Genomic DNA, 24152 nt, shown 5'->3' with positions numbered 1-24152 from the left:
GAGAGGAAATAAGACAAGAGGAGAGGAAATGAGATGAGAGGAAATGAGATTAGATGAGAGGAAACAAAAAAAAGAGAAAATTAGACAAGAGGAGACAAGATTAGAGGAAATGAGACTAGAGGAGTCGAGACAAGATGAGACAAAATTAGACAAGAGGGGACGAGATGAGGTTAGAGGAGAGGAGTCAAGAGGAGGGCAGACAAGATGAGAGGAGATGGAGGAAATGAGACAAGATGAGAGGAAATGAGACGAGGAGATGAGAGGAAACGAGAGAGTTGAGAGGAGGGCAGATGAGATGAGAGGAAATGAGACAAGAAGAGAAGAGGCGAGATGAAAAGAAATGAGACAAGATGACAGGAGACAAGATGAGAGGAAATGAGACAAGAGGAGAGGAGACAAGATGAGAGAAAAATAGACAAGAGGAGATGAGACACTGCATGAAAATTGGGATTTCCGACCCCGTAAACGGCCGCAAATCTCCCTAATTTTCGGCAGTTAACGACAATTTACAGCCTGTGAACGTCGCGTTCGTCTGTGCCGAATATTGTCGGAAACGAACCATGACGTATGCAGAGCGCTCGCGCAGGAGGTGTGAATGGCTCTAATTACCATATGAATAGCAGCTCCCGCCAGAGAAAGGCTTGAATTTCCTCACTCACTATTGGTTGAACCCACGTGGTTTAAACAAGAAAAATCACTCGTGATTGGTTGGCAGATCTGTTACTATTGGTCACCCTCGCTCATTAAAAATTCAAAAAATTATAATATTAATATAAATAATAATAATAATATAGCCTATATAAATTATTTTTTTATATTCATAATATGCTATTCTGTGGTATATTCATGTCATTGTTAACCTATGGACTACACTATTACCATCAAGGACATGAATTTATAAAGGAAAGGAAAATTTGCCTCTTTCAAAGAAAGAGCTTTATTAGCACAAACACAAAACAATATACACCTATGTACAAAGCATAGATCATCTGCACACACAACAAATTGGAAGCTCAGTGTCTGTTTTCATCTTCGGAGCTGTAGTAGGTGACTAGCGGCGTTCTCTCTGAATTCGATCCACTTTGAAAACGTCTGTGGTGCGTTGCCCTGTATTTAGGAGTCGCCTCTAATCTCGACTGCAGCGTAGCACAGAGCTCTGTGAGCTCCTGGCTGGTGGTTGAACTTCATCGGACATCAGATCTATGGTGGCGCACTTCCAAATGCCCACGTCATCCTCACCTAGCACACCCTCTCGCTTCTAGCAGCTGTAAAAACAACCAATACAGACAATCAGTACTGTGATGCACTGTGTATGGACACAAAACATCTATTAATGCACGTGAAAAATAGTCACATTGACTAAAAATCTTACCCTCTTTCTTCTCGCTCGACTCCGAGCTGAACTCTTCACAGCTTCGGCCTGCAATGCCAGATCTGGTTGTTTGTACCTGAAGATCTTGCGTACTGTCTCGTAGTATGTCTTACAGGCAGCTGGAAAACAATTAAATGAGAGTGATATGAATAAAAACAACGCAAGTCACAGTAAAATGAAACAAGGAGAAAATAGTAAAAGTTACTTACAATGTCGTCATGATCAGCGTCATGAAAATCTGGACTTGCAGACATAGCTCTGAGTAAATGTGAGGTTACGCCCTCGTTATGAGGCGAGGTTACTCTATGGAAACAAAATGTATGAATAAGATCGTAAACTATAACGGATCTATTTTCTTATACAAGAGAATGAAAGCATATTCTTTGAATCTTACCTTTAAAATGTTTGTAAGTTTTTATGAAAGTAAAAAAATAAAAGAATGTAAGATTCTTTTTTTTTTTTTTTTACCTTGATCCAGTTCGTAGCGCCCACAATTTGTCTCAGAGTTGTGAAGATGGCATACGGCTTCCTGTAAATTACAGGATTATTTACAATTATTAAACAAATAATAGCCATCAATCCCATGACCTCTTGCTTTATGATGAAATCATGAAAAACAGAATATTCTTACATTTCACAAGGCCTGACAAAATACAGCTGCAGGTAACTAGCGGCATTCTGTCTGAATTCGGTCCATTTTGCAGACGTCTGTGGTGCGTTGCCCTGTACTTTGGAGTCGCCTCTAATCTCGACTGCAGCGTGGTACAGAGCTCGGTGAGCTCCTGGCTGCGACAGGACGGAGGTCGCACAATCCATCCAGACACCCCGCCAACGATGCCGTCTTCCTCATCAGACATCAGGTCTATGGTAGCACACTTCCGAAGGCCCACCTCATCCTCAGCTAGCACACTCTGTCTCGCTTTTAGCAGCTGTTAAAACCAATAAAGACAATCAATACTGCGCAATGCACTGCGTATGGACAACACACATCTATTAATGCACCTGAAAAATAGTCACATTGACCAAAAACGAATCTAATCTAATAAATCTTACCGTCTTTCTTCTCGGTCGACTCCGAGCTGAATTCACCACAGCTTCCGCCTGCAATGCAAGATCTGGTTGTTTGTACCTGAAGCTCCTGCGCACTATCTTGTAATATGTCTTTAAGGCAGCTGGAAAACAATTAATTGAGAGTGATATTAATAAGAACAACATAAGTCACAGTAAAATTAATAAGAACAACATAAGTCACAGTAAAATTAAACAAAGGAGAAAAAATGCAACCGGGTGAAATTGCAGAAATACACACCGGAAGCAAACTATGCTTTTTGAAATTGGGGTTTTATTCTGACTGCTGTTTAAAATAAGTGACAGCGGTCAATGGAAGCACAATTAAACAGATAAAAGTCTGATTAAGAAAAAAGTTTGCCTTGTTCGAAGAGATTTCACAAGAAAAAAAATAGATTTCACTAGTTAAAAAAAAAAAAAGAAAGAAATTGTAGAAACAGTTTACAGTAAATTTGAAGATGACAATCAAATGTCACAAAAAGCTTAACCAGTGGATCAATGCCCAAATCCACAGAATACTTAATTCAAACTGAAATGCAGTGTAATACACTGCAACTGGTCAGATTTAAATTGATTTCTCCAAACCAAAATATGTTAGGCTACAATTAAATACGATAACACAAACTGGAATACGGCAGTGGCTGAGGTAACTTAGGCCTAAGTTACAAGAGAAATAAAAGCACTTTAACAAAGCCACAACCCACGTTTAATCATGCCATGCGGAACCAGAAATATGCATTTAACCATAAAGTTATACTGTATAATCACAGAATATAGATTCAACTCATTAACAGATTTATCAAATAAACATGCCATCAGTAATTTCCCCCATAAACCATAAAACGTACATACCCAATCCTTTACCGTCCGATCACCACGAGGTTCACTCGTCACACATATGCGCTCCAAATAAATCTATAAACAAAAATGTACACATCAAATGTTCTTTTAACTTCGCTTCACAAATTATTTGTGCATATTAAAGATATTGGAGTAATATTTACCAAGAAAGAAGAACGTATAACACAGAATCCGATCGATGCACGCACCGTCATGGAGCTCTCCTGAACAGTGTAAAATGGCTGCCGTTCTCTGGTCGCGCGCACGCGTCCAGCACAAGTGAATAGTATCGCGAGAAGAGAGGGATTTCTTAAAGGGGCCACAAACATTTTTAATGCAAAATAGAAACGAGGTACATTTTGTAAACAACTCTAATCGTAGTTGTAACTCTATATGTACAGTAGGCATAATTCTTGTCATTGCGTATGTGTATGCAGCATGAGTCAAATACAATCTTCTGTTCGTGTTGTATTATGCACAGTGGTTGGGCTCTAAGAGATTGTGATGCTGTTTGCATGGAATGCACATTTTACCTTTGTGGCAAAGCCTGATTGAAATTAATTGTTGAAATAAATGGTTTTGTGTCTTTTTTACATAACATTGGCTATTGCTAATGACACATAGTAACTAATCTAGCTACTTTCATTAAATATATCAATTTAAGCTAAAATGTAAGAGGGTCATTCTATGAAAATGTCAATTTTTCTGTCCCTAGCCTTTACAGAAATATTACACTTAAAAAACACTTTAGGGTTACAATTTCTTTACATTTTAAAATAAAACAATATGTTATTTGAACAATTACACCCTCTTGAGCCATCAATGTGGCAATATTTGATTTTTATGAATTATATAGAATTTCAAGCACCACAGAAGTGCTCGTCCCCACAGTCATGTACAGAGGGAAAATGCTTTATTTTGAGGTCAATAACAGATTTTCACACCATTTAAAATACAATAATGTATACATAACTATCAAATATATTATGTAAATGATATATATAAAAAAAATGCAGAATACATATTATAAAATTTATAATGAAAGTAGTGGTCCCCTGGAGTTGTGTCACTGGTGTTACTGTTAAACAAAAATCTCTTATTTTGAAATAAAAATCACACTGCTATAGCTTATGTTTGTATGCAGGCCTACGGAATTTATATTCACAATACTTAATAACTAATATTATTTTATTGCATTTATATTAGTTGTTTGAAGAGTTACAAAAAAGCGGTCGGTCTTAACACAAGTTTCAGCCGGCAAGTCGGTCGGACTAAAAGGGGGAAAAAATAAATAATTGGGTCGGTAGGCTACTAAATTGACAGGGTCGGTCGGGTTACGGCAAACAAGAATATTTTTAAGGATGGCCTTAGACTATTGTAACTCACTTTATTTTGGGCTATCTCAGGCCTCTCTCTCTCGTCTACAGCTAGTTCAAAACGCAGCGGCTAGACTTCTCACCAGGACACGCAAATATGAGTCGATCACCCCTATTTTATTCAAACTCCACTGGCTACCTGTCACATTCAGGATTGATTTTAAAATTTTACTATTTGTGTATAAAGCTCTTAACAAACCGGCCCCCCAATATCTGACCAATCTCCGCTGCCCGTACACTCCATCTCGTACTTTGAGATCCAGTGATCACTGTCTTCTCATCGTGCCCAGATCCAGACTTAAAAAACGAGGCGACTGCACTTTTGCGACTGCAGGCCCAAAACTTTGGAACAGTCTACCCCTCTATATCAGACTAGCTCCCTCAATTTCCATCTTCAAAACATCCTTGAAAACTTTTAATACCCCTTGACACAACTATTGTTTTTTTTTTTAATTGTCCTGTTTCTGCCCTGCATTTTATCTATTGCCCTGTACAGCACTTTGGTCAGCCTTGGCTGTTTTTAATTTTGCGTTATAAATAAATATTGTATTTTTTTTAGAATTAAGTTATTACCTTTGAGTCACCTGGGATAAAACTCCCCCTGCTACCCTCATTTGCATTTGTAAAGCTCACAGCAGTCTCATTTACATGTTAAAGCATTAGAGGGAGGGGGGTCACGGGTCAAGCAAGTCCCACGTCAATTTCCGACAATTTCCGACAGTTTGCAGTGTTGCCTGTAAATTGCCGTTTGCAGTCGTAAACCTGAAATTCCACGACAATCTACAGCGCCGGTAACTGTCGAAAATCCCACTTTTCATGCAGTGAGATGAGTTAAGAGGAGGGCAGACTAGATAAGAGGAGATGCAGGAAATGAGACAAGAGGAGCGGAGACGAGGAGAGGAAACGAGATATGGTGATAGGAGTCGAGAGGAGGGCAGATGAGATGAGAGGAAATGAGACAAGAGGAGAATAGGCGAGATGTATGAGGAGAGATCCCCTGATATGATTGTAAAGCGCTTTGGGTGTACAGTAGTACATATGAAAGCGCTATATAAATGCCCGATTCGATTCGATTCTATGTAAAGAAATGAGACCAGATGAGAGGAGACAAGAGGAGAGGAGGTAAGATAAGAGGAAATGAGATTAGATGAGAGGAAACAAAAAAAAGAGAAAATTAGACAAGAGGAGACAAGATGAGAGGAAATGAGACTAGAGGAGAGAAGAGGAAATGAGACTAGAGGAAATGAGAGGAGAGGTGGATAGACAAGATTAGAGGAAATGAGATGAAAAGAGAGGAGGAGACAAGATTAGGGGAAATGAGAAGAGAGGAGACAAGATGAGAGGAAATGAGAAGAGAGGAGGGCAGACATAATAAGAGGAAATGAGGAGGGTACCCAATATGAGAATAAATGAGAGACAATGAGAAGAGAGGAGATGAGACAAGATGAGAGGAAACGAGATGAAAGGATAGGTAATGAGACGAGAGAATAGGCAATGAGAGGAGAAGAGATGAGAGAAATCAGACAAGATGAGATGAGAATAGAGAAGAGAGGAGACAAGACAAGACAAGACAAGACAAGACAAGAAGAGGGAAGACAAGATGAGATGAGGTGTGATGTGGAGAAGACACAATGTGAGAGAAGAAAAGAGGAAAGAAGATGCAAATAAATATTACCGAACATAACTGAAGCATACATTTTCTAAATCATGGCTGTAATTGACAAACATAATTAACTATTTTTCAATTTTTCAATATTTGACTAATGAAAAAATACGACTAAATAGCATTAATTCATCTTTTATTAAATAATTCTTCACACAGGTTAAACATGAGAGATCAAACAGTGGTGTAAAAGATGTTTTAACTATATCTGTTTTGAAGGGATTTCTCTCTCAAATCCTCATGCATTAACAACACTCCCTTTAATCAACCTCAGGAGGATTTCATGCACCATTTTCCTTGACAAGCACAAGTTTAGAAGCAAGCAGTACTTTTTCCTCCTCAATAAGCTCTGCATCAGCACTAAAACACACGGATGATGCCAAAAGCGCAATCCAAGACCGTGAAGCTGAATGAGTTTTTACTTTACTTATGTGACAGTCATAAAAAACCCAGGTCCCATTAAGTTCCCACACCATGCATTTCCTGTGAGTTTTCCATTACTTTTCCAGTCATTCATGACAAATGTATAAGGAATCATTCATTTTGCTGTGGTGGAATTCTTATTTATATACTTAATGTACATTAGTGAGTATTTTGTGTAATATTTTCAATAAGACAAATACATCCTGAGCATCTACACAAACACTCACAAAGTGAAATATTTTAATGCAGAGCATTGCATTTTATAGTATTTATCTTATAAAATATAAAAAGAATGGTATATTTATAAAAATGTAAAATAGTTATAATGTAATAATATTTGATATGATATTTCAGTGGAACCCTCTCACACATGCATACAGCACACATCACACTATTAGCAAATCCTGAGAATATCTAAGCATTTATGAATGGAAATTTTCATATTCTGACTCAAAACTATATCAGTCAGCAGAAAAAAGTATAGCACCAGTGTTGGTTAAATTACTCTAAAAAAGTAATTAATTACTAGATATTAATTACATCTTCAACAGTGTAATTACTGTACTAATTACTCTCTCACTAAATTCAATCCAAACAGGCAATAATCCAATACAGAGTAGAGAAAACACACCAAATGTGAACGTGACTGAACAGAGAATGAATGTGAGTGTACAACTTAAGTAGGAGCACAAACAAGACTAAAATTGTAACCTTTTTAATAAAATAGCAAAACATATTTACAAGATAGATGTAAGCAAAATCTTAAATGGTCAATATAAGTCTTCTTCTAAATATATCTTTTGTCCTTGCATTTATTCTTGTGGCTCAGTCAGTGTCACACCTGAATGAATGGCTCATTATGCAAGACGTTACGCATAATGGGTGGGACATTGTATTCTCAGGTGTAAACTACTCCCCCTTTACGCCCCCCTCGCATATTGGCTTTCCAAGCAAAACCTGTCTTACACAATTTAAATCAATGTATTGTTTTATTGTGAACGATAAAGCAAGACTATTTTCACATAATTTTGAAGCCAGAACTCGAAGCGACAACATCCATTAGTCAAAAGTCTTGTGGACACATATTTAGTATGAGTTTTGTGGTCTTATTTCAGCAACTTTCATTTTTATTTTTTTCAATAACCACGCATAAACATTATTCTCTTAAAAATACAAACATCTACATTATACATGTTGCTCACATATTATGGTAGCCCTGTTTGTGCTATATAGAGTGAATTTACACCTTTGCCATTAACATGTTTATAAATAACTGAAAAAAGCACAAATGTCAGGGCATGTCAGAACATCCCAAGGGCCCCAAAACACCTTAGACCCCAGAGGGTTAAATACAGCTGGAACCAATGTAAACAAATGAGAAGTGGGAAAACTGAACAAAGGAAACATGAAACTAATAATAACATCCTAAAAGTCTTTGAATAACAAAACAAACAAAACATAACTGGGACACTATTGTTTTATAAAAAAAAAAATCTATAGTCTAACTGTGTTTAACTGCATTTTTTAGCGGCATCTAGTGGTGAGATTGCGAATTGCAACCAACAGAAGTTACGGTGGCCGCCAGGAAAAGTTGTCGTCGTCTGAGACAGCAGAGAGTAGCCAGTTAAGCAATGAGGTTTCTTTACAAAGATAAATTAAGAAATTATGTTTACTTAATTATTCAGTAAAACAATATGTTATTGCAAATATTATTGTTACTTGTTCATCATCGTGTCAGAGTTTTATTCGCTGACATTAGCTATCTTTGCATGAAGAACAACATAGTGACGAAACGCGTTTGTTCGTTTAGGGCTATTGTAGAAACATGTCGGTGCAAAATGGCTATTACAATGTAAGGGGACCCACGGTGTATGAAGATAGAAATGGCTCATTCTAAGGTAATAAAAACATAACGGCTCATTATGTAAGGTCTTTATACACCACTCAAAACATAGTTATGTATATGATATTGCATTTCTGTCAACAGATCCTCCTAAATATTACACAATGCACCTTTAATGCAATTAGTCTAACTGTGAAGTGGACTAACTGTGATTAAAGAAAAGAACAACTAAGAGTAATCCCTTCCTTTACTTTTTCAATGGAAAAGTAATTAAATTACAGTAATCAATTACTTAGTAATCACTAAGTAATAATGTATTACACACAACACTGACTAGCAACGAGCCTCAACAATTAGAAAATTATGATGATGCGTACAAACACACACACACACACACACACACACACACACACAACACTGAAGCTGAAGTGCCAAGTGAAAGGGCGCTCTGGTCCTTAAGAAGCATTTTCCGTGTGTGGATTCATCTAATTCAGTCATAACTATTTCATTGTGGTTATGTCAACATACACATACACATCACTAGAAAGCACTTAGATTTACAATACTCTTACAGTTTGCAGTGTGTGTTTGTGTACGTATAATTTCTTAAGATCTTGCAGAATGAGATTTCTAGTTCTGCATCTGGTTTAGTAGTGAGAGCTGCAGGATTGTAATTGGTCTGAAGGCAGTTTGAGGTTTTTGATTGGCTGGCTGACTTGTTTGGCATGTATAATGAGCCTCATAAATTCAGTGTTTGGAAGGTTGTAAACAACACTACCTTTTAAGGCAACTTAGATGCTACTGTAAATTAAATCACGGCTGGAAGTCATTAGAGTATTAGTAGACAGTCTGCTCAATATCTGCCAACACTTTATTTTGATCGTCCCCCAACAGAAGTTCTACTGACTCTAAATATCTCTGCAAGTACATGTCAGCTTTCCACTAACCCTAACCTACCCATATACTAATACTCTACTTGAGAGATAATTGACATGTATATGCAAATTAATGAGAGTTAGTTGACATGTAGTTGCAAAGATAATATAGTAGAATGTCTAAAGTGGACTGTCACGGGTGAGCGAAAAGAGACGAGGCGTGACGCAGAATGAACAATTAAATAGACTTCAATAAACACAAAAGCAATAACACTACACACAAACTATAAACGTTAACACGGAACAAAGAGCTGAGGAAAACTGAGCATTGAAATAAACAAGGAAAGATCATTTACAGAACAGGGAACAGGTGAGACACTAATCAGAAACCATGACAACTCATAATTAACTAGAACACAGGCAAAACTGTCACATAAAACCATGACTGTAGAAATTAAACAGAACAAGACAATGAAACTAAACAAAACCTGACTAAGTGACCTTTTTTTACCAATCATATATTTTATCTTGACGAGCAGGGCTTTAAACGTATATGAGATGATAGATTATATTACTGCTTTAGAAGTGTATGTAGTTATGTTTTTCTTTTATGTAGCGATGGTCTAAATATTATTTACATATTCAGATCACATTTGGCTTTATTCAATCTAGGGGTGCACCGAAATTTCAGCCGGCGAAAATGTTCGGCCGAAAATGGCATTATCGGTTTCGGGCCGAAATGAAAAAAAACAGCCGAAAACGTAAACCGAAAATGAATGTCACCCGCCCCTCCCATCCGTGCGCAAGCGCTTAGGTTTCACTCACGGTTGAGCTGTTATCACGCGTCTGCCTATCAAAGATTAAGCATGTCAGCGGTATGGAAGTATTTTAAAGTTTCAGATGAGGACACCAAAGTTGCAAAATGTAACATTTGTTCTGAAACTGAAGCCGAAAATGGCTTCTTTTAAAAACTTATACTATATATATATTATAGTATACGTTTTTAAAAGAAGCCATTTTCAGCTTCAGCTTCGGTTTTCGGCCAAGTGCATCCTAAATATTCGGTTTCGGTTTCAGCCCAGAATTTTCATTTCAGTGCATCACTAATTCAATCCATACATATGTGCTCTGAATATCTGGGGCAGGGAATAGATGGTAATGAGTAAAAACTCTAATGACATCTACAGAGGAAATGTGAGTGGAAAAGGTCAGAATGAGCACATGAGATTATCCACACACAAATACACAACAAAAACACATCCTTCTCCTTACATCTCTCTCTTTCTCTTACTCAAATTAGCACATATACAGTAGAAGGGAATTAACAGTCTGTATCTGTAAAATCTAAAAAACAGCTGAAAATCTGTATATATATATATATATATATATATATATATAGTGTATGTATATGATGTAATTGCTATGCTGAAATTAAATAAAAAATGCATACACATAAACTACAGGTCAAAAGTTCGGAATAATTACGATTGTTTCAAGTCTTTTATTCTCACCAAGGCTGTATTTAAAATGCAATGTATTCCTGTGATGGCAAAGCTGAATTTTCAGCATCATTACTCCAGTTTCAGTGTCACATGACCTTCAGAAATCATTCTAATATGCTGATTTGCTGCTCAAGAATATATTTTTTTAATTATTATTTTTAATGTTGAAAAGTTTTTGCTACTTACTATTTTTTTTGGTGGAAACTGTAATTCAATGTCATTCAAAATTGTATTGATTTGTAATTAAATGTTTATGTTTATTATTAAAAAGATAACATGAATTTCAGAATGACTTTTTGATGTCATTTATTTGAGTGATCATGTTATCACTCAAATCATCTAATGCATATAATCTTATACACATTTTAATTACTCAAATTAAATACAAAATAACAAAATGCAAAATAGAAGCACTGTCACTAGCAGTCTCAGAATTTTAGAGCAGAATGTGTGGCATGTTAATACCATGGCTGCGACAGATCTGCCTCTGTGTTTAAGTAAATAATCATCTATAAATCTGTCCTCCGTAATCCATCCTTTCATCTGCTCCCACCAGTAGGCCTACATTACCAACAGCATAACACCGTGTCCTAACCAGACGCAATGCGATAAGATTCCAGCGGCAAATAATTTGTCTGTCCACACTAGACGTAAAATTAGTGAATCAAAAAAATTAAAATCAGTCAAAACCCACAGCCAATCAGAACAGCGTGTGGGCGGGCTCTCGCGGCAGCACCAGAGAGTAATCTTGACGGCGATTCGCAAGAAAATGGATAAGTAGGCGACATAATCAACTTCACAAATATTACACCATTTAAACATTATTACAAATACATAGGCTACTGAGTTACTAAAACAATATTTGTCAAATAATCACTTGTTTGTTCACAGTTTGAAGAACGTTCTTGTTTCCTTGTTTTTGTTTCCTTGAGAGCCCGCCCACATGCTGTTCTGATTGGCTGTGGGTTTTGATTGATTTTACGCATCTCGCAGTCGTGTCGCGTCTAGTGTGGACAGACAAATTATTTGTCTCTGGAATCGCATCGCGTCTGGTTAGGACACGGTGTAACTACACGTGACGCGACGTGCGATAAAAGGTATCTTTTCCAGTAAGTTTTTGTCATAACCAGCCGCGACAGCGACATGCTACAATTCTATTTTAGAAACGGTTTCTATTTTTCTGCGACGTCGCGGCTGGAACAACACACACAAAGTGTGGTAATGATAATCTCACACCGTGTCCTAACTACACGCGACATGACGACGCGCGATAAAAGGTATCTATTTTCAAGTGTGACAAATATTGTTTTAGTAACTCAGTAGCCTATGTATTTTTAATAATGTTTAAATGGTGTAATATTTGTGAATTTGATTATGTAGCCTACTTACCCATTTTCTTGCGATTGCCGTCAAGATTGCTCTCTGGTGCTGTGCACTTGCCACGAGACTCCGCCCACATGCTGTTCTGATTGGCTGTGGGTTATGATTGATTTCGACGCATCTCGCAGTCGCGTCGCGTCTAGTGTGGACAGACAAATTATTTGCTGCTGGAATCTTATCGCATCGCGTCTGGTTAGGACACGGTGTAACAGCAGCCTGATCCTGCTTCTTTTCACACGCCACGCCCCAGCTTTTGCGAAGCAGTAAGTGTGCAAAGCACAGATGTGCAAAAAGCCAGAACCTCAGCAACCTCTCACCTCGCAGAGTCGAGTTAAATTAAACCTTTTAAGACTGCAAGGACTCAATAAACCCGACCTTCTCCGCATGCACTGCATATCACTCCCTATAGCTGTTAATTAGCATGCTGTGTCAACTAGGTGTGATTCTGCCCCTCTCACTCTTTTTGTGCCTTTCTTTCTCTCCCCTATTCTTCCTGTGTGTTCACTGTGAACCTTTAACACTAGAGTTTGCATAATTACCTGTGTTATGGCCTGGTCCGTCTGCTCTCCTGCCTGCAGAGAGCTTATGAGATCGCTCACCCCACCTTTCAGAACCTGGGCCAACGCTGCTGGCTTTTATTACTGGCTGGATGGTGCACTAATAATGTCTCTGCTATAATACTTAATGAAACAGTGTGCATGAGACTAAATCTTTCATGCTAATTTTACAGGCGTGGCCGCTTTAAAAGACAAAGGACTCGCACGATAACACACTCACACACTTAACCAGGGGTCCTCGTGAGTCTCTTGAATAATTCCTGCCACACTTGTGCCATGCATGATAAATCAGGTACACTCTCTACCACACACACATTCTATCATATGGGAGTGAGTTAATAAGGGAGGGAAACTAAGATCAAGGAAGATGTGGCTCTCTGGTTCCAGACTCCAGAGTCTCATTAGAACAGAGGAGAGTCACAGCAATATCAGAAACATCTCACATCCCTCTATGAAATAATTTGGGCTCTTGTAATTAATGTGACTTTTGTGCAAACCCTGCAGCTGCCAGAGTGAACAACAGGAATTGGCATTAGATTGTCATAGAGAGGTTTATAGTGTTTTGTCTGCATGTGTCTAATAATGCATCTGTATAATTTATTCGTGCTGATCATTAAGGCTGAATTAATGGCGGAAACGTGGAAAAAGTGTTCTGCCAGTTGCTTTGTTGTGTCATCCTAGGTCTTTATATAACCCTAAACATTAGAAAAACTCTACTAATACAAGTGGATAAACCTGCGGCATAATTTCGACAATTTCGTCAACTTGAAATCAGTTGGTTAATAAACAAGACAAATTATATAATAGAGAGGACCTCTGTAGACCCTCATGAGTATGTCAAGGTCAAAAGGACTGCATCTGAAATTAAAGTATTTAGTAGCCGAAAAACAGTGTGAGACAAAATAAGTATGTCCGAATTCACAGTACTCATAATAGTAGGCAAAAAGTACCCAGATGACCTACTACTGGCGAGATTCTGAAGTGTGCAATTGATGGACAAATTACTATCCCATGAGGCCACAGGAGAGGATATATGAATGGAAGTGATGCTGGTGGTCACATGATAATGACAGGCGTGGCAAATGTAGTATGTCCAGATTACTTTCACACACATTCATACTATATAGAACATACTTTTTTAGCAGTCAAGAAGTGATTATTATTCAAAAAGAGTAGGCGATTTCGAACACAGCCTAAGTCTCTTAAAATAGCATATCATTTGACCTACTTATGACCATGGCAGTTCAGGCTATAAAATGTAATTGGCTACAACTCCTTCTTAATTTCACAATTATTAAAACAGAAAATAATAATAATAATAATAATAATAATAATAATACTTTTTTGTATAAAAATGATTTACATTTAAAAAATTTTTTTATGAAAATAGTGGGAAAAAAGCCACATGACATTACATTTTTAGAGTCAATAAATAAATAATAACTTAAAAGTTATTTTAAAGAATATATATATATTTTTTTCTTTATCCAAATGAAACAAATGTGAATACAAAGAGCACATTTGTATGAACTTGACACATGTGTTTTGAAATAGATTTTCCTTTAGGACACTGTTGTTTCTCATTGACCCATAAAATGAAAAGTTGGGGAAAGAAAATAAATGAATACTTTTATTCAACAAGGATACATTCAATTGATCAAAAGTGACTGTAAAGACATTTAAATGTTACAAAAGATTTCTATTTAAAACTTTCTATTGATCAAAGGATCCAGTTTCAGTTTCCACAAAAAAATATTAAGCAGTTTTCAACACTGATAATAGTAGCCTAATAAATGTTTTTGAACACTAAATCAGCATATTAGAATGAATTCTGAAGGATCATGTGACTGGAGTAATGATGCTGAAAATTCAGATTTGCCATCACAGGAATAAATTACATTTATTTACAAAATATATTGTAAAACAGTTATTTAAATTTGTAATAATATTTCATAATATAACTGTTTGATTTAGTAATTACTAATTAGGTTGATTCTTGAATAAATAAATGCAGCTTTGAGCTTAAGAGATTCTTTAAAAAACATTTTAAAAATCATACTGACCTCAAACTTTTGAACGGTAGTATAAGTATACAAAAATATCACATTTAAAAAAATAATAATTGTGCAGTTAGTTAAGTGTATGGGCTTCATAAAATATACAAATGAATGTGATGAAGGTGATATGGGGAGAAATTTGAGCCTGCGGTAAAGTGATGGCCCAGCTCATGTGAGTCTTCTCTCCGGAGGCCACGCAGATTTTCACAGCCAAACCTTTACCTGCCGGGACACTCAACACCCCGGCTAACTTTAGCAGAACATGCCACTGACTCACAATGTGTGAGAGACTAACAGCTGTGTACCATTACAAGACTTAGAGGTCATCCAGCCATAACAGATCCGAACTCTGATGATGCCTGTCAAGATCTGTGAAGAGATGGGAAGACGCTTCAGAAAGAACAGTGTGTGTACAGAGAAATGAAGGGGTTTCTGATTCTTCAACCAACACATATCATGTCCACCAGGGGCCCCTTATATGAAAGCCTGGCCTCAATCTCTCCATCTGTCTTTGTGGCTAATGGAGCTTACTCATATGTCATCTGCCTGTTTTACCCTGTTATGTGCAACACCTAGAACAAGAAAACACTTTTAGACAAAGTTAAGCTCTGACATCACACTGTCTGATAGACCAGGCCTGTCTGAAGGAGAGAGAGAGAAGAGCGCGAGGGAATTAGCAGCGTTTCGGGTCATTTCAGGTGCCAGGATCAATATTTCTAGAGGATGTGTGAAAACTGTAATCTTAAAGAAACATGAGCTCTGGAACAAGTCAGTCTATTGAACAAGAACAAATAGAGTCAAACTACGATGAAATGTAGAGGAAAGAATATCAATCACACAAAAAAATCACATATAGTAACCACATAACTGTAATGGGGAAAAAAATGCTTCAATCAAAACCTGTTAATTGGTTGACTGTAGGTGTCTTACTAAAACTGTAAATGGTTTAACACAGCATTATATTTCATTATACTGTAAAATACTGTAAATGTTATGATTTTTAAAGTAAAAACTATGCATTCTCGTATACTTTATGGTAAAAACAGTAAAAGGACAAGCAAAGTGACATAACTTATAATTATACTGTATAGAAATAACTTTGTTTCTTCTCATTTTGTTATCAGTAATGTACATTAAGTGCTTTTTGTTAAAACCACAGCTGCCTTTTTTACTGTAAATTTAACAGGATATACAGTTTACAGTGGACTGAAGTTTGGACTAATAGTTTACAGTGTTAAAAAGCAAATATGTTCCAACTGACATTTTTACTTTCAGCGTGGACAGACAAATTACTTGTCACTGCAAACGTAGGATACTGTGTTTATGAAACACATGATAAACTATGAAGAGTAAAAATGTATGGAAGCTTGTTTCTGCCACAGAATAAATAAAAAAAGTAGGATATTGTTGTAACGGGTGGTAGGAGGTTGTTGAAGGCACAAGACGATGATGAAGATAACAATAACATTTATTTAAACAGAAACAGGCAGAATAGACACAACCACGTTAACACATACAAGAACCGACAAAGGACTGAACAGAACAGGGAGTATAAATACGCAGAAGGAAACTAATTAGACAGGTGAAGGTAAACTAATTAGGGACAAACGAGCACAGGTGCAGACAATCCATGATATGGTGATGACGTGGTGGTGACAATTGTGTTTATGAAACACATGATAAACTATGTAGAGTAAAAATGTATGGAAACTTGTTTCTGTTACAATTTTTTTTTATCTCACAATTGTGACATTTTTCTTGCTAATTTGAATTTATGTACAATTCTCTCTCTCTTTTTTTTTTTTTTTTTTTTTGAAGACTAGAGTACTGGCTGCTTAAAATTCAGCTTTGCCATTACAGCAATAAATAAAACAAAGGCTATAATATATTAAAGAATGCAAAACCAAGTTTACCTTGGCATAGTTGAATAACAGCAGCTCGGTGGATAAAAATGGCCATACACAGAATCTCAAAATCCTATGTCACCTCCTTAATATGAAAATCTCAAAACTTTAAACTGCAGCTGTAAAACAGTCAGATCTCAAATCATCTCAGCTATGACGTAACACTTGGGGGATTTCCTTATTTGGATCTGGTCTGTACCTTTGTTACGCCCCTAATTTTGCATACACACAGCCCACTTTCTGGCCCCAGGAATATCAATGGTGGTCGTGCAGTCAGACACAGTTTAGCCACAATGGCCACATGAGTTCTCATGGTGGTTAAAGCCGGTGCCTGGAAATGTATACGAGGCAAATTGCGCCGTTTGTCAAAGATGTTTTAACCTGGGTACAATGGGAATCAAGGTTTTTGAAAATTCATTTTCTCCTTCAAAAGAAATGAAAGCTTTAGCTTAAGTTCTGCCAGGAAGACTTAATTACTACGTCACTTATTACCTTCATTTCTATCCAATCACGTCTTTATACTTTCCGTATAAAAGATCGGTACTTACACATGTTTGAGTTCGCAGATGCCGACGCAACAACAACCTCCACCCTCCCCACCACCACCAGGATGGTCCTGTCCATACCTTCCAAGGGGGTCGGCTGCGCCCCTGCCTTCGTCTTCAGGCAGGAGATGCAGATCCGCTACCCTCAGATTACGAACTATGGACGGGGCCTACGCCAAAGAACTTTATAATAATGCTTGCTGGGCTGTTAATAAATGTATGCTTCGTTACATCATTTTATCTCCCGAGTCTTTCTGGTAGAACTGTATTTCTCTAGCTCTTTGGCTGCTGTCAATTTTGATTTCTTGGGGGCTGTTTACACCTGGCCTCTTCATGCGTTTTCTGTGATCGGATAGCTATCCGATCGTGAAAAGACCAGGTGTAAATGCCCTCTGAAACGCAGAGACGGATTTAAATTCGATCGCTGAAACCACTTCAGGAGGAGGTCTGGGCCACATTCCAGATGAAACTAGACAAGTGTAAATGCATCTGGTTGTTGAAACCACATATGTAAATTGTACTCCTCCCCAAAATGCTAAAAAAATAAACGTGTAAGAGCGTGTTATGCTATAATGTCATGTTATAGCTAGATATGACGACGCTAGTGCAACACGCATCGCTGCAGATGAGAAGTTGAGCATCTATTCATTAACCATCAACAACATCATCATCGAACAATGATATTTTGTGATATGTGATGATTTATACAGTGGGGAGAACAAGTATTTTATACATTTTCCATTGGGTTCAGGTCTGGAGACTGGCTAGGCCACTCCAGGACCTTGAGATGCTTCTTACGGAGCCACTCCTTAGTTGCCCTGGCTGTGTGTTTCGGGTCGTTGTCATGCTGGAAGACCCAGCCATGACCCATCTTCAATGCTCTTACTGAGGGAAGGAGGTTGTTGGCCAAGATCTCGCGATACATGGCCCCATCCATCCTCCCCTCAATACGGTGCAGTCGTCCTGTCCCCTTTGCAGAAAAGCATCCCCAAAGAATGATGTTTCCACCTCCATGCTTCACAGTTGGGATGGTGTTTTTGGGGTTGTACTCATCCTTATTCTTCCTCCAAACACGGCGAGTGGAGTTTAGACCAAAAAGCTCTATTTTAGTCTCATCAGACCACATGACCTTCTCCCATTCCTCCTCTGGATCATCCAGATGGTCATTGGCAAACTTTACACAGGCCTGGACATCCGCTGGCTTGAGGATGGGGACCTTGCGTGCGCTGCAGGATTTTAATCCATGTAGTGTGTTACTAATGGTTTTATTTGAGACTGTGGTCCCAGCTCTCTTCAGGTCATTGACCAGGTCCTGCCGTGTAGTTCTGGGCTGATCCCTCACCTTCCTCATGATCATTGATGCCCCACGAGGTGAGATCTTGCATGGTGCCCCAGACCAAGGGAGATTGACCGTCATCTTGAACTTCTTCCATTTTCTAATAATTGCACCAACAGTTGTTGCCTTCTCACCAAGCTGCTTGCCTATTGTCCTGTAGCCCATCCCAGCCTTGTGCAGGTCTACAATTTTATCCCTGATGCCCTTACACAGCTCTCTGGTCTTGGCCATTGTGGAGAGGCTGGAGTCTGTCTTATATACAGGTAACGAGTTCAAACAGGTGCAGTTAATACAGGTAATGAGTGGAGAACAGGAGGGCTTCTTAAAGAAAAACTAACATGTCTGCCAGCATAAGTCCGGAATTCTTACTGGTTGGTAGGTGATCAAATACTTATGTCATGCAATAAAATGCAAATTAATTATTTAAAAATCATACAATGTGATTTCTGGATTTTTGTTTTAGATTCCGTCTTAGATTCATGCTTTGTAAGTAGGTAAACCTGCAAAATCGGCAGTGTATCAAATACTTGTTCTCCCCACTGTATATATGTGTACGTGTGTATTTCCATTGCAGGTTTGGTCTTAAATTTCATATAAGGTGGTATTAAAAAGATCTTAAAAAGACTTAAATTTAACTCGTTCATATCTGTAGACACCCTGTAGCTATTGCTATCTAGCAGGTACAGTTAATGAGATGGTTTGGTTTAATTGAAATATTTATTCGATAGTAGTTTAGATACACAGTGAGTGCTGCCAATCTTTATTGGGTATGTTACGTCTTTGCTTTGGAGATTCCTCGTTGTAAACCAACCAATCAGTGTGCAGCTCATCTAAATATTCACGAGCATACCATAAAAGGGAGAAAACCGCTCGTTTCATTCTGGGGCTATTTCTCAGGGTTGCATTAGGGCGTATAAAACAGCCACCGGGGAATTTTCAGCCCAACCAATGTTACATACCCTATTTGGATACTTTATGGAACAGTGTGAAATACCCTATACAATCATTCAAATACCCTATACAACCCCTTTAAGATAAAAATATATTAAAAAGAAGTTAATATAAGTTATTTTAAATTGTGATAATATTTCACAATATTATTGTTTTAGTAATTTACCATTTAATTTTTTATTAAATAAATGCAGAGTTGGTGAGCATAAGAGATGCTTTCAAAAACATTTAAAAAAAACTTACTGATCACAAACTTGTGAACTTTTGAACTTTTTTTTTCTTGCAATTCCAAATTTACATCTCACAATTATTTCTGTTTTATATTTTTTATTTTACATACTGTATATATAATATATCTTTATATCCAACTGTAAGATAAAAAGTCACCATTACCTTTATTTATTTATTTATTTATTTAATTCCGGAAACAAGAATGATTTCCAGTAAAAAAGTATTAACTTTAGAAACTCCATCCTCACAAGTTACAGTCTGTTCTTTCTCTTCCCTTGGAGCTGTTTTACAGAAGAGATATACTTTGATGTGACCTCTCTCACTAACAGATCTCATTAAACTTAACTAATTAACAGAAAGAGAGAGAAGAATCGTTGAAAGACTGTTTTGAGTTCAAAGCTCACTGAAGCTTTATTGGCATATCTGCTGATAAACAGTGTTCAATGTAGAGCAATTAATAGAGATATAATAAAATATGTTTAATCATATGAATTAAAGGATATGACTGTGATTACGGTGAAATGATTAAAATATTTTTTATCATTAAAGAAGAAAATAATCGATGAGAATGACAACAGTAAATTTGATTAATATACTCAATAAGGATACTTAGATTATGTATTGGTGTTTGTATATTTTCTTCTTATGTTAAAATAACAGCCAATACTGTAAATGTATGCATCACTGTCTACCTGCCACTTTATGCCCTAATGGCCTTCAGGACCCGAGCAGTGCTTTTTTAATGAATCTCTACAGCTGTTCCGATTCCAGAGTCCTTCTCCAGGTTGACAGCTCTACAGCTTAAACTGTAATCACGGATTTGAGAGCATAGAAACATTTATCCACGCACAGAGCAGCGAAGTGGCCCGACTTGTCTTCCGCACTTTTTATTATCCTTTCAAAAACACAAGTTGTTCTGGATCATGGCCAATCCGTTCATAGCACCGGCTTATTTGCATGTATTTACATAAGTGGAAGCTTATGTCCAGAACTGCTCTAATCCTCTTTATTCAAAGAGAGAGACAGATAGAGAAAGAGAGCTTCGACCATTGCCTGTGCTCCAAGGTCACTGACGCAGATTTGTGACAGAACTCACTGTAAAAGCAGCACATGGTGATCACCAGATGGGCCTGACAACCACATGTATACTGACATGTACATGGATATTTGACTGCTGCAGTGACTGCAGAAAAAGAGTATCTGTAAATGAATCTCTGAAGGTGTCTGGACCTCATTAAACTCTGGTTTGCATTATAGGCGAAAGTGAGAGAGGAGAATCAAATTGTCGACCTGTTAGAAAACCCCAGTGGAGCACATGAAAAACCACCACCTCTCCCTCCATCTTTCTCAATTTCAAATTAAATTTCAGTTTCAGTTTATTATTTTGTGTTACGCTTTCTGTTGTTGTGCTTTGCATATGAGAAAAGCACATTACAACTACACAATTATTTTCTTTTTTATCATTATAATTATAATTTTTTATTGTCTCATTAGTAATTTAATACATTTTTATTTTTGTTTAAAAGTTTATTATTATTTGTAAAAAAAAATATTGTATTATTATTCAAGAATTAGTATATATTATATAATAATAGTAATAATAATAATAATTATTATTATTAATATTATTATTATTATGGGGTAAATGAAATGAAATGAAATAAATAAAATTTAAAACAGTAATAAAAAAACATTAAAGTATAAATTACTAGTGTAATATTAGTTAAATGAGTAAATAAGAAGGATAAAGATAAAGATGATCAATAATATTTTTTTACATATTGCATATAGTGATTATTTTGCCTTCTGATCTCTCTCTCTCATCCTCTGTGAGAAGACAGGCATTACAGCAGCTAGAGAATCTGGTCTTTGTTGTAAACCCTTGGCGCAACAAACTACATAATATTAGTATTCTCTGACTGCAGCTCCTCTGTAGAGCAGTGACAGCAGGTCAGATCCAGAGGGGCCGAGGGCAGAGGCTCCAATAACACAATCTGCTTAGGGCTCTACCATGTACTGTTATGGCAGGACTCATTGGAAACCACATCAAAAAGGGGTTAAAAAATAAAATAAAAGTGTAATCTGTTCGACAAAATGCTATTCTAAGTCTTCACTGTACCGTACTGCAGCATCACACAAGGGGCAGTCATGGCCTAATGGTTAGAGTCAGACTGGTAACCCAAAGGTTGAGGGTTCGATTCTCAATACCGGGAGGAAATGACTGAGGTGGCCTTGAGCAAGGCACCTAACCCCCAAACGCTCCCCGGGCGCCACAGTGAATGCCCACTGTGTGTGTTCACTACTCCTAATGTGTGTGCACTAACTTGGATGGGTTAAATGCAATCTGAGTATGGGTTACCATACTTAGCCTTCACATTACTTTCACTTTCACAAGGTAGAGTAGAAAATCAGGGTAATCATGATATAGCTAAACAACTAATCGCAATTATATTTTTACCTATTTGACAATATTCATCACCATATTTTTTTGCTTTTGCTCTAAAATAGCTTTAAAAAGAAGGCTACACAAAACAAAATAGTTAATAGTTAATAATAAAGGTATCCTTAAACTTAAATATTTTATCTGCATATATTTGTCCTAAAATATTTTAATAAATTAAATATGCAATGCAAAGAGTTACAAGGACACATGAGTGCAAATGAAACATTGATTGAATCAGAGTCAAGATCACAACTACAGAAGTTTAAATCAAAGACAGTCTTAATGTTTTCTTACTCATAAGGCAGGATCACAAACTTTTTGGCAAACCAAAAGCCACCTTAACCAAAGGCTGTGATTATCAAGTAATCATCAATCAAGCTTACTTAATTGTATATAACCAACAAAAATAATTGTAAATATTCAGTATCACTGAGCCCTAAACACTGTTACTGTACATACAGTAGGTGAATTTACAAAGCAACATTAGTGCAGTTCAAAAAGTCTGTAGAGCACTATAATGCTGTCACCTGCACAATTAACACATTTGGTCTAAAATGTGTTTGCTTATGCCTTGTTGGTCCCGCCAGCAGCGGCAAAACATTAGCGCCTGTTGTGCTATTATTTCGTCTTCAGCACTCGTTTATTGATTGCTGCGATCCACAGTTAAACAGCAGGAAGTCAAGTGGAATAGTGTTTAATTTACATAGTGTTTCTCCTCCATCTTCCTCTCTGTACATCTGTCCACACTTTCTGCCGAGAGAGCATCTGGACATGTTGAACATATTACTTCAGTCCTTCTCTCTCCCTCACACACACACACACACACATGATGTTTGCAAACATTGTTGATGTGCCAGGGTGAAGTGACTCACATAACATTAAAATCAATCTGTTACTGTGACCATATGCAATGTAGTTTATAGGAAACAGGAAACTATATCGACTATATCATCAACAGTATCAGTGAGGCTACAAATATGAAGAATACTACATGAATTAGTGAAATGGGAGGGAGAGAGTGCACACTAAGCATTTTACTCGGCCCACACACACACACACACACGCGTTCACCGCTAAACAACAGCAATTCCGAAATGAATCAGACAAACCATCTTTAAACTTGAAGAAAGATGAAGCAGGCAGCTGCAAAGCTTCTATTCAAACTGCTGCCAATATCCTCACATTTTTGCATTTCCTGTGTTTGTGCAGGAGAATCAAGAGCTTTACGCAGTAAGCATACGAGAGAAAAGGCTGAAATAAACACACAGTCATGCAGAGACACTTGGGGAAGGATTCCACACCAGCCTCTGTTTTCATTTTTGAGCTGCTTATCCATTTCTGAGTTTCTGATCCTGTGATTTGAAAGCTTCTCTGCAGCCTCTCAGCTTCTTCACTGTTGGGATGTTTGGCTGATGCTTCAGTATAATCTAATCTCAAACATCGTGCAGAAACACAAAAACAACAGCAGTTGCCAGAACAGCAATTCAAGACAATCTCACAAGAGTCTGGCTTGAAGACACAGAACCTCTCGTAACATTCAAAAACAATCACACCTCAGTGTAAACAATGCACAAAATGGGAGCCAGAGAAGAAAGCACAATGTTTTCTTTCTTGTTTGCATCCTTCCTTTCTAAGATTTATTTTTCTAAGAAACTAATTAATAATAACAGACTGGAGAACAGGAGAAAAAGGAGAAATTTTTTAAAAAAAAGATTAAAAAAAAGATTGATATCATACACAAAGTGAACAAAAATGAAAGCTTAAGCGTAAGTTCTGCCGGGAAGAC

The 24152-nt window shown here is 37.2% G+C and overlaps 1 protein-coding gene and 1 long non-coding RNA gene across 2 annotated transcripts in view; both read right to left on the bottom strand.

The window, feature by feature from the left end:
• tafa3b (TAFA chemokine like family member 3b) overlaps nucleotides 1–24152 on the bottom strand; it is a 99472-nt gene that overhangs the window by 49833 nt on the left and 25487 nt on the right. The gene's annotated exons all lie outside the window — the stretch shown is intronic.
• LOC311278080 lies at nucleotides 925–2544 on the bottom strand. The gene is made up of 6 exons (XR_014625378.1): nucleotides 2426–2544; nucleotides 2004–2301; nucleotides 1841–1901; nucleotides 1582–1675; nucleotides 1373–1491; nucleotides 925–1265 (listed from the first exon to the last, which is right to left on the bottom strand). It is a non-coding gene; the product is annotated as an uncharacterized lncRNA (long non-coding RNA).

Source organism: Rutilus rutilus (genome assembly GCF_951802725.1).
Source record: "Rutilus rutilus genome assembly, chromosome: 19".
Lineage (NCBI taxonomy): Eukaryota > Metazoa > Chordata > Actinopteri > Cypriniformes > Leuciscidae > Rutilus > Rutilus rutilus.
This window is presented reverse-complemented; position numbering and strand designations above follow the sequence as displayed.